Source organism: Rattus norvegicus, chromosome X, assembly GCF_021556685.1.
Source record: "Rattus norvegicus strain SHRSP/BbbUtx chromosome X, alternate assembly SHRSP_T2T, whole genome shotgun sequence".
In the NCBI taxonomy this organism is placed as follows: domain Eukaryota; kingdom Metazoa; phylum Chordata; class Mammalia; order Rodentia; family Muridae; genus Rattus; species Rattus norvegicus.
Genome location: NC_141554.1, coordinates 124,318,913 through 124,328,800, shown reverse-complemented (window position 1 = coordinate 124,328,800; position 9,888 = coordinate 124,318,913). Strand labels below are relative to the sequence as shown.

The 9,888-nt window shown below is 41.5% G+C and overlaps 1 pseudogene; it reads right to left on the bottom strand.

The window, feature by feature from the left end:
* Positions 1-1,275: 1,275 nt before the first annotated feature.
* On the bottom strand, positions 1,276-1,665 carry LOC147998345 (histone H3.3A-like; annotated as a pseudogene).
* Positions 1,666-9,888: the final 8,223 nt, after the last annotated feature.

The following is a 9,888-nucleotide window of genomic DNA, read 5'->3' as shown; positions in this document are numbered from 1 at the left end:
CAGAGACTGAAGGAAAGGCCCCACCTGGGAATCCATCCCATCTCCAGACACCAAACTCAGACAATTTTGCTGATGCCAAGAAGTGCTTGCTGACAGGAACCTGGTATGATTGTCCCCTGAGAGGCTCTGCCAGAGCCTGACCAATACAGATGTGGATGAAAACAGCCGACCACTGGACTGAGAACAGGGTCCCCAATGGAGGAGTTAGAGAAAGGACTGAAGGAGCTGAAGGGGTTTGCAACCCCATATGAAGAACAACAATACAAACCTACCAGACCCCCCAGAGCTCCCAGGGACTATATCACTACCAAAAGAGTACACATGGGCAGACCCATGGCTCCAGCTGCATATGTAGCAGAGGATGGCCTTGTCGGGCATCAATGGGAGGAGAGGTTCTTGGTCCTGTGAAGGCTTCTTTCCCCAGTGTAGGGGAATGCCAGGGTGTTGATGTAGGAATGGGTGGATACGAGTGGGAGCATCATCATAGAAGCAGGGGGAGGGGTATAGGAGGGAGTGGGATGGGAGATTTGTGGAAGGGTAACCAGGAAGGGGGATATCATTTGAAAAGTAAATGAATAATATGATTAATCAAAAAGAATGTCAACGGGGGGGGTGGGAAGAAAGCTAATTGGGGGGGGAGTACTTAAGAGCATATAGTCATCTCCTGAAAGGATTTTGGATTTGTGGGATTTTGCTTTTTGTTTCGTTTTGCAGAGTAGAAGTGGAACCCAGGATTTTTTCAGGTTAGGCAAGTACTCTATCTCCGAGATTCATTTTTTTTAAAATTTAATGTATTTTAATAGCAAACTTACAGGAATAACATAGAAGACAGACAACATTAAAAACATGTACTTGCATGTAGGACAACTCAGAAAAATACAGTGGATGGATGGAATGTACTGTAATATAAAATGCTACGTGCATCATTTGGTTGCTGTCAGTAAGAAATATACTTATTAAAAAAAATCCAAATGCTGTCATTGTCCAGAAAATTTTAACAGCTGTATTTATAATTGTTATAAAGTTGAACTGTTGAAATGTGAAAAATTTTGCTTGCATGAATGCTTTGCATCTTGCATTTATATTAAAATTCACAAAGAAATGAAAATGGAGAAACTGCTAATACCCAATGCTGTCTCCTATGTTTCCACTGGCAATCATATACTTAGGTACCTTTTGACCCCATGGAAAAACTAACATTCAGAACTACTGATAACAGGAAGAAGAGGAAAAACCAAATTTTTGAGAATGAATTGTTTCCTTCATAGTGGACCCTTAAGCACGTTCTTTGTATATGCAGCTTATTAGCTGGATATCTTTGGCATAATCATTACACGTTTGGCATAGATAACACACAGGTTGGTATCTTCTAAAGGTCCAACCAGATAGGTCGCATTTGCCTCCCGCAAAGCACCAGTAGCTCCACTCTGGAAGTGCAACAACTTCTCACACTAGATGCTCAAAGCGCAGCTTGTGAATCAGTTCGGTGGACTTCTGATAGTGTCTGATTTCACACAGTGCCATCAGAGTACTGAGTCTGTAACGATGAGGATCCTCCACCCCTCCAGTAGAGGGCACACTCTTGTGAGAGGCTTTTGTACCCAGTTGTTTCCTGGGTGCTTTACTACAGGTGGATTTACAGGCAGTCTGCTTTGTAGGAGCCATAGTATGGGCACCTCTTTGCTTTCCCCCCTTCTCCTTTGCCTGGGGCTGGAACTCTGCAAGTGAGAGGCAGCACTGTTCTTCGAGAGCACTGGCGTCACAAAGTGGTGGCAGCATGGCAATGGCTGTAAACACTGCTGAGACTCAATTTGAAGTACCTCAAGTGATGAACCCCACCAATTTCTGTTCTTTCTCCCAGCCCACCACCACTCTCCCCACATCTGACTCCCTATTTCCTTTGTCTCCCCACCTTTCTCCTACCTCCAATGGCTATTTTATTTCCTCTTCTGAGTGAGATTCACACATCCTCCCTTGGGCCCTCCTTGTTACTTAGCTTCTTTGGATGTGTGGTTTGTAGTATGTTTATCCTGTACTTTATTGCTAATATCCATGTATACATGAATACATATACCATGTGTGTCTTTCTCGTTCTGGGTTATCTCACTCAGGATAGTATTTTCTATCTCCATCCATTTGCCTGCAAATTCCATGTTTTTTTTTTAATTTTTAATAGCTGAGTAGTATTCCACTGGGTAAATGTACCACATTTTCTTCATCTATTCTTACCTGCGGGAGAGCTGACTTGTTTGCAGTTTTTGGCTATTATGAATAAAGATGCTATAAGCACAGTTGAACAAGCAAGTGTCCTTGTGACGTGGTGTATCATCTTTTTGTTCTGTGCCCAGGAGTGGTATAGCTGGGTGTTGAGTTAGAACGATTCCCAATTTTCTGAGGAACTGCCAAATTGATCTCCAAATTACAAGTTTGCACCCACACCAACAGTGAAGGAGTGTTCTCTTGCTCAGTGCTGGAGGGGGATGTCTCTGGGACGAACTGGAGACCTGGGATGTGCTTCTGGGAGTCTATGGGGGTGACCCTAACTTAGACTTTTAGTAGCTGTGGATATGGAGACTGTTATGGCCACCTCCTGCAGTCAGGCAGGACGTCCAGTGGAAGGAGAAGGACACCAACTAACCCACAAACCAAAATTTGTCCTATTTGCAAGATATGCAGAAATAAAGATGAAGCAGAGACCCACAGCCAAACACTAGGCAGAGCTTAGGGAATCATGTGGAAGGGCGCGCGCACGCACACGCACGAACACACACACACACGCACACGCACGAACACACACACACACACACACACACACACACACACACACACACACACACACACACACAAAGGGAAATGAGGGAGCCAGAGGGGTCAAGGATACAAGACCTACATACCTTACATAGTCAACTAACCTGGGTCCATGTGGGCTCACAGAGACTGAACCACCAATCAAAGAGCAGGCAGGAGCTGGACCTAGACGCCCCCTACACATTTGTAGCAGATGTGCAGCTTGGTCTTCATGTGGGGGCCCTAACAATTGGAGCACGGTCTGTCTCTAACTCTGCCCTTGGATCCTTTTCCCCCTAGCTTGTCTGCCTTGTCTGGCCTCAGTGGGATAGGATGAGCTTAGGATGTGCCACTAGTAGGGAGTAATGGGATGAGAGGTTGTAAGGGAGGAGAGGAGCAGAGAGGGTTTCTATTGGTATGAAAAGTGAATGAATAAATAAATTAATTGATGAAAAAAGTAGCTGGAGTGGTTCTGTTTTTAGGAAGTTTCATTCAGGTAGGCCCAGAACCCTTGACTTACGCAGAAAAAAAATTCAGGATAAGTGAATAGGAAGAAAGTTAGGGTCCATTGAATAAAGATGAGGTAATACATACCCATCTAGGCTCCTTAGGAGAGACAGCTGGTCATGTCTAATTGTCTTGCACAATAGCTATATAGTTTTTCTGATTTTGGTGTTTGAAGTTCCCTTCATCGAAGGATGCAATTATAACCATGGCCAATGACAAAACAAAACAAAACAAAAATGCTTAAAAATTAGGCAATGTTTTATAATTAAGTAAAATTATTAGTTTACTCATTTCTTCTAAAAATATCCTTTTGTAGATGAAATCCTGAGTGAGATTATGAGGTACCTGTACATTATTAAGATTTATGAATGAGAGAGGAATGCTAATAAGGTTAAAACTCAAAGGTCGCATATGTTTTGCTCTAGCATGGCTTATTGAATGTTTTGATACTCTTGTTTTCCATATCACCCAGAAGGAGTACTGTGTCTGCGGGTAATCTTCATGGCAATCTTACTTTGATCACTTGTGTTGAAACTCTTAATCCTACATCAGCAAGAAACACAACCTGGATCCCAAAGCAGAGGGCTTCCTTCTCTTCATGCCTCCTTTTTCTTTTCTTTTTTCTTTTTCTTTTTCTTTTTCTTTTTCTTTTTCTTTTTCTTTTTCTTTTCCTGTGTTCAATAGTCTTTTGTAGTTAACCCCCCTATAGTGGGGGTCCCCTATAGTGGACTTCATTAGTATCTTCTCATGTGTATTACTGTACCTTGATCATATTCACCTCATTACCATCTCTAGCCTTACTACTTCCAACCAACTGATCGCCTTTGTACCCTCAATGGTCTCCTTTTGTATGAAAGATAGCTTCGACGCATTAGTGAAAATGCGGTATTCTTTCTTCCCCACTGTCTTAGTGAGCCTTGTTGTTGTGATGAAACACCACGACCAAAGCAACTTGGGGATAGAAAGGTTTATTTCACTCCATTTCATATCATTGTTCATTATTAAAACCAGTGAGGTCTGGAGCTCAAGCAGGGCAGAAACCTGGAGGCAGGAGTCATGGAGTTATAGCTTACCAGCTTGCTTTCCATGGCTTGCTCAGCCTGCTTTTTTTTTTATGTTCTTGAATTCAGTTTGCAAGAATTTTATTGAGTATTTTCTTTTCTTTTTTTTTTTTTATATACATTTCGAGTGTTATTCCCTTTCCCAGTTTCCGGGCAAACATCCCCCTCCCCCCTCCCCTTTCTTATCGGTGTTCCCCTCCCCACCCTCCCCCCATTGTCCCCCTCCCCCCAACAGTCTAGTTCACTGGGGGTTCAGTCTTAGCAGGACCCAGGGCTTCCCCTTCCACTGGTGCTCTTACTAGGATATTCATTGCTACCTATGAGGTCAGAGTCCAGGGTCAGTCCATGTATAGTCTTTAGGTATTGGCTTAGTCCCTGGAAGCTCTGGTTGCTTGGCATTGTTGTACATATGGGGTCTCGAGCCCCTTCAAGCTCTTCCAGTTCTTTCTTTGATTCCTTCAACGGGGGTCCTATTCTCAGTTCAGTGGTTTGCTGCTGGTATTCGCCTCTGTATTTGCTGTATTCTGGCTGTGTCTCTCAGGAGTGATCTACATCCGGCTCCTGTCGGTCTGCACTTCTTTGCTTCATCCATCTTGTCTAATTGGATGGCTGTATATGCATGGGCCACATGTGGGGCAGACTCTGAATGGGTGTTCCTTCAGTCTCTGTTTTAATCTTTGCCTCTCTCTTCCCTGCCAAGGGTATTCTTGTTCCCCTTTTAAAGAAGGAGTGATGCATTCACATTTTGACCATCCGCCTTGAGTTTCATTTGTTCTAGGCATCTAAGGTAATTCAAGCATTTGGGCTAATAGCCACTTATCAATGAGTGCATACCATGTGTGTTTTTCTGTGATTGGGTTACCTCACTCAGGATGATATTTTCCAGTTCCAGCCATTTGCCTACGAATTTCATAAAGTCGTTGTTTTTGATAGCTGAGTAATATTCCATTGTGTAGATGTACCACATTTTCTGTATCCATTCCTCTGTTGAAGGGCATCTGGGTTCTTTCCAGCTTCTGGCTATTATAAATAAGGCTGCAATGAACATAGTGGAGTACGTCTCTTTTTTATATGTTGGGGCATCTTTTGGGTATATGCCCAAGAGAGGTATAGCTGGATCCTCAGGCAGTTCAATGTCCAATTTTCTGAGGATCCTCCAGACTGATTTCCAGAATGGTTGTACCAGTTTGCAATCCCACCAACAATGGAGGAGTGTTCCTCTTTCTCCACATCCTCGCCAGCATCTGTTGTCCCCTGAGTTTTTGATCTTAGCCATTCTCACTGGTGTGAGGTGAAATCTCAGGGTTGTTTTGATTTGTATTTCCCTTATGACTAAAGATGTTGAACATTTCTTTAGGTGTTTCTCCGCCATTCGGCATTCCTCAGCTGTGAATTCTTTGTTTAGCTCTGAACCCCATTTTTTAATAGGGTTATTTGTTTCCCTGTGGTCTAACTTCTTGAGTTCTTTGTATATTTTGGATATAAGGCCTCTATCTGTTGTAGGATTGGTAAAGATCTTTTCCCAATCTGTTGGTTGCCGTTTTGTCCTAACCACAGTGTCCTTTGCCTTACAGAAGCTTTGCAGTTTTATGAGATCCCATTTGTCAATTCTTGATCTTAGAGCGTAAGCCATTGGTGTTTTGTTCAGGAAATTTTTTCCAGTGCCCATGTGTTCCAGATGCTTCCCTAGTTTTTCTTCTATTAGTTTTAGTGTGTCTGGTTTGATATGGAGGTCCTTGATACACTTGGACTTAAGCTTTGTACAGGGTGATAAGCATGGATCGATCTGCATTCTTCTACATGTTGACCTCCAGTTGAACCAGCACCATTTGCTGAAAATGCTATCTTTTTTCCATTGGATGGTTTTGGCTCCTTTGTCAAAAATCAAGTGACCATAGGTGTGTGGGTTCATTTCTGGGTCTTCAATTCTATTCCATTGGTCTATCTGTCTGTCTCTGTACCAATACCATGCAGTTTTTATCACTATTGCTCTGTAATACTGCTTGAGTTCAGGGATAGTGATTCCCCCTGAAGTCCTTTTATTGTTGAGGATAGCTTTAGCTATCCTGGGTTTTTTGTTATTCCAGATGAATTTGCAAATTGTTCTGTCTAACTCTTTGAAGAATTGGATTGGTATTTTGATGGGGATTGCATTGAATCTGTAGATTGCTTTTGGTAAAATGGCCATTTTTACTATATTAATCCTGCCAATCCATGAGCATGGGAGATCTTTCCATCTTCTGAGGTCTTCTTCAATTTCCTTCTTCAGTGTCTTGAAGTTCTTATTATACAGATCTTTTACTTGCTTTGTTAAAGTCACTCCGAGGTACTTTATATTATTTGGGTCTATTATGAAGGGTGTCGTTTCCCTAATTTCTTTCTCGGCTTGTTTCTCTTTTGTATAGAGGAAGGCAACTGATTTATTTGAGTTAATTTTATACCCAGCCACTTTGCTGAAGTTGTTTATCAGCTTTAGTAGTTCTCTGGTGGAACTTTTGGGATCACTTAAATATACTATCATATCATCTGCAAATAGTGATATTTTGACTTCTTCTTTTCCGATCTGTATCCCCTTGACATCCTTTTGTTGTCTGATTGCTCTGGCTAGAACTACAAGAACTATATTCAATAAGTAGGGAGAGAGTGGGCAGCCTTGTCTAGTCCTTGATTTTAGTGGGATTGCTTCAAGTTTCTCTCCATTAAGTTTAATGTTAGCAACTGGTTTGCTGTATATGGCTTTTACCATGTTCAGGTATGGGCCTTGAATTCCTATTCTTTCCAGGACTTTTATCATGAAGGGGTGTTGAATTTTGTCAAATGCTTTCTCAGCATCTAATGAAATGATCATGTGGTTTTGTTCTTTCAGTTTGTTTATATAATGGATCACGTTGATGGTTTTCCGTATATTAAACCATCCCTGCATGCCTGGGATGAAGCCTACTTGATCATGGTGGATGATTGTTTTGATGTGCTCTTAGATTCGGTTTGCCAGAATTTTGTTGAGTATTTTTGCGTCAATATTCATAAGGGAAATTTGTCTGAAGTTCTCTTTCTTTGTTGTGTCTTTGTGTGGTTTAGGTATAAGAGTAATTGTGGCTTCGTAGAAGGTATTCGGTAGTGATCCATCTGTTTCAATTTTGTGGAATAGTTTGGATAATATTGGTATGAGGTCTTCTATGAAGGTTTGATAGAATTCTGCACTAAACCCGTCTGGACCTGGGCTCTTTTTGGTTGGGAGACCTTTAATGACTGCTTCTATTTCTTTAGGAGTTATGGGGTTGTTTAACTGGTTTATCTGTTCCTGATTTAACTTCGGTACCTGGTGTCTGTCTAGGAAATTGTCCATTTCCTGAAGATTTTCAAGTTTTGTTGAATATAGGTTTTTGTAGTAAGATCTGATGATTTTTTGAATTTCCTCTGAATCTGTTGTTATGTCTCCCTTTTCATTTCTGATTTTGTTAATTTGGACGCACTCTCTGTGTCCTCTCGTTAGTCTGGCTAAGGGTTTATCTATCTTGTTGATTTTCTCAAAGAACCAACTTTTGGTTCTGTTGATTCTTTCTATGGTCCTTTTTGTTTCTACTTGGTTGATTTCAGCTCTGAGTTTGATTATTTCCTGCCTTCTACTCCTCCTGGGTGTATTTGCTTCTTTTTGTTCTAGATCTTTTAGGTGTGCTGTCAAGCTGCTGACATATGCTCTTTCCTGTTTCTTTCTGCATCAGCCTGCTTTTTTATAGAACCCAGGGGTTGCTTTACCCACAGACACTACCAAGGTAGGTAGTGGACGGGGCTTCCTTACATCAACCACTAATTAAGAAAATGCCCTACAGGCTTACCTACAGCCTGATCTTATGGTGGTATTGTCTCAGTTTAGACTTTCTCCTTAGATGACTCTAGCTTGTGTCAAGTTGACATAAAACAGCCAGCACACTTACGATTACACTCTCCTTTTCACTCCTTTTAAACCTCTTTCCTCCTCATAGTTTCCTTGCTTTTATGTCATATAAGTATGTATATACATACATAAATATTGAATCTAGATCATCTTTGTCTATCCTGCCTCACATGCTCAACCTGTCAATGCCAGTGCCCCAAAGGAGCAGTGATCTTACTTTACCTCTTTGTGATTAACGAATACAGCTATACTTAATCTGTAACATTCAAAATAAGCCACTTATACTTAAAGAACCCTTGAATTTACAGCAAACAGGCTATTTTGATGGCTTAATTTTGCTGAAATTTAGACCTTTATACGTTGTTGATATTTACTCCCAAGAAAGTAGGTAGTATTTGCAATGAAGTATAATTTTGGGGGTGGGCAGGCCACATGTCAATCAAATGGAGGAAAGTTTTTTTTTGATGCTTTTAATGTACCAACTGCATTTACTGGTAAATACATGTGCATATGTGGAAAGGAAACAAAGGTGCCTAATCTATAAATATAGATTGGGATGGAAAAATTGGTAGGCAAAAATCTGGAGAGTGGTACAAGGAAGTTTGGAGACACCAAGGCTTCTTGTCTAGGGTACATATTACACCTTGAGATGAACACAAACAAGCCTCCTCCCCTCCCCTCCTTCCCCACTCCTTCCTGCGTCTAGAAGAAATCAAAACATAAGAAGGTAATGTTCCTGCTGGGACTACATGTCCCAGGATGGAGTGGTACCCAAACAGGGCTTCCCCTTCTCTGAGAAGGGGAGGGTCAATTTGGGGGGAGGGATTTGCCAGGGTGGTGCTAGGAGTACAGGAGGGAGGGGCCAGTGGTTAGGATGTAAAGTGAATAAAAAATTAATTATTAAAAAGAAAGTTTCAGCTTTGGGGAGCCTTGGGCTAAAGACACTTCTCTTCTTTTCCACAACCTTCATTTTTGTCACTGAGAGAACTTTCTAGGGAATCATATTTGGCCCTGGGAAAGTCAAAGGAGCCAGAAAGGATCCCAGAGGAGAGGAAGCAGACATTGACAGCTTTGGATTTACTCGAGGCTTCTGGAACAACTACAACTAGGACTGGCTTTCTTTAAAGATGGCCCAACCCAGTTCTCTAGGGAGAAAGCTATGCAGCCATTCTGGGTGGAAGAATTGGCTTGGAAAGGAGCTTGTTACTTTGGCTTAAGGGTATTGTGTCTGTTGTGAATCATAGACTGTCCGGTTGAATACAGAATGGTGTAGTTCAACACAGACCACCATTCCCTTTGGGGCTTAATTGACAAAGAATTCTGTTTTCTCTATTACTCCATTTATCTGTTAGAACAAAGAGAAACAGGTCCAAGTAGACAAAGGTTCCCTATCATTTTATTTTATGAGATTTAAGGCTGGATCCATGTTACCCAGGCGAGCTTTAAACTTGTGATCCCCACGCTTCAGGATTCTGGAATAATTGACATTATAGTTGTGTGCCAACATGCCCCGCCTTTTGTTTTATGCTTTTTTCTACTTCGTTTTTCTTGTTTTGAGAGGGGGGAAGGTTCTCATTATATTGACCTTGAACTAAAAATCATCTGCTCTGGGTCTCTCTCTAGGGAATATAGGTGTAA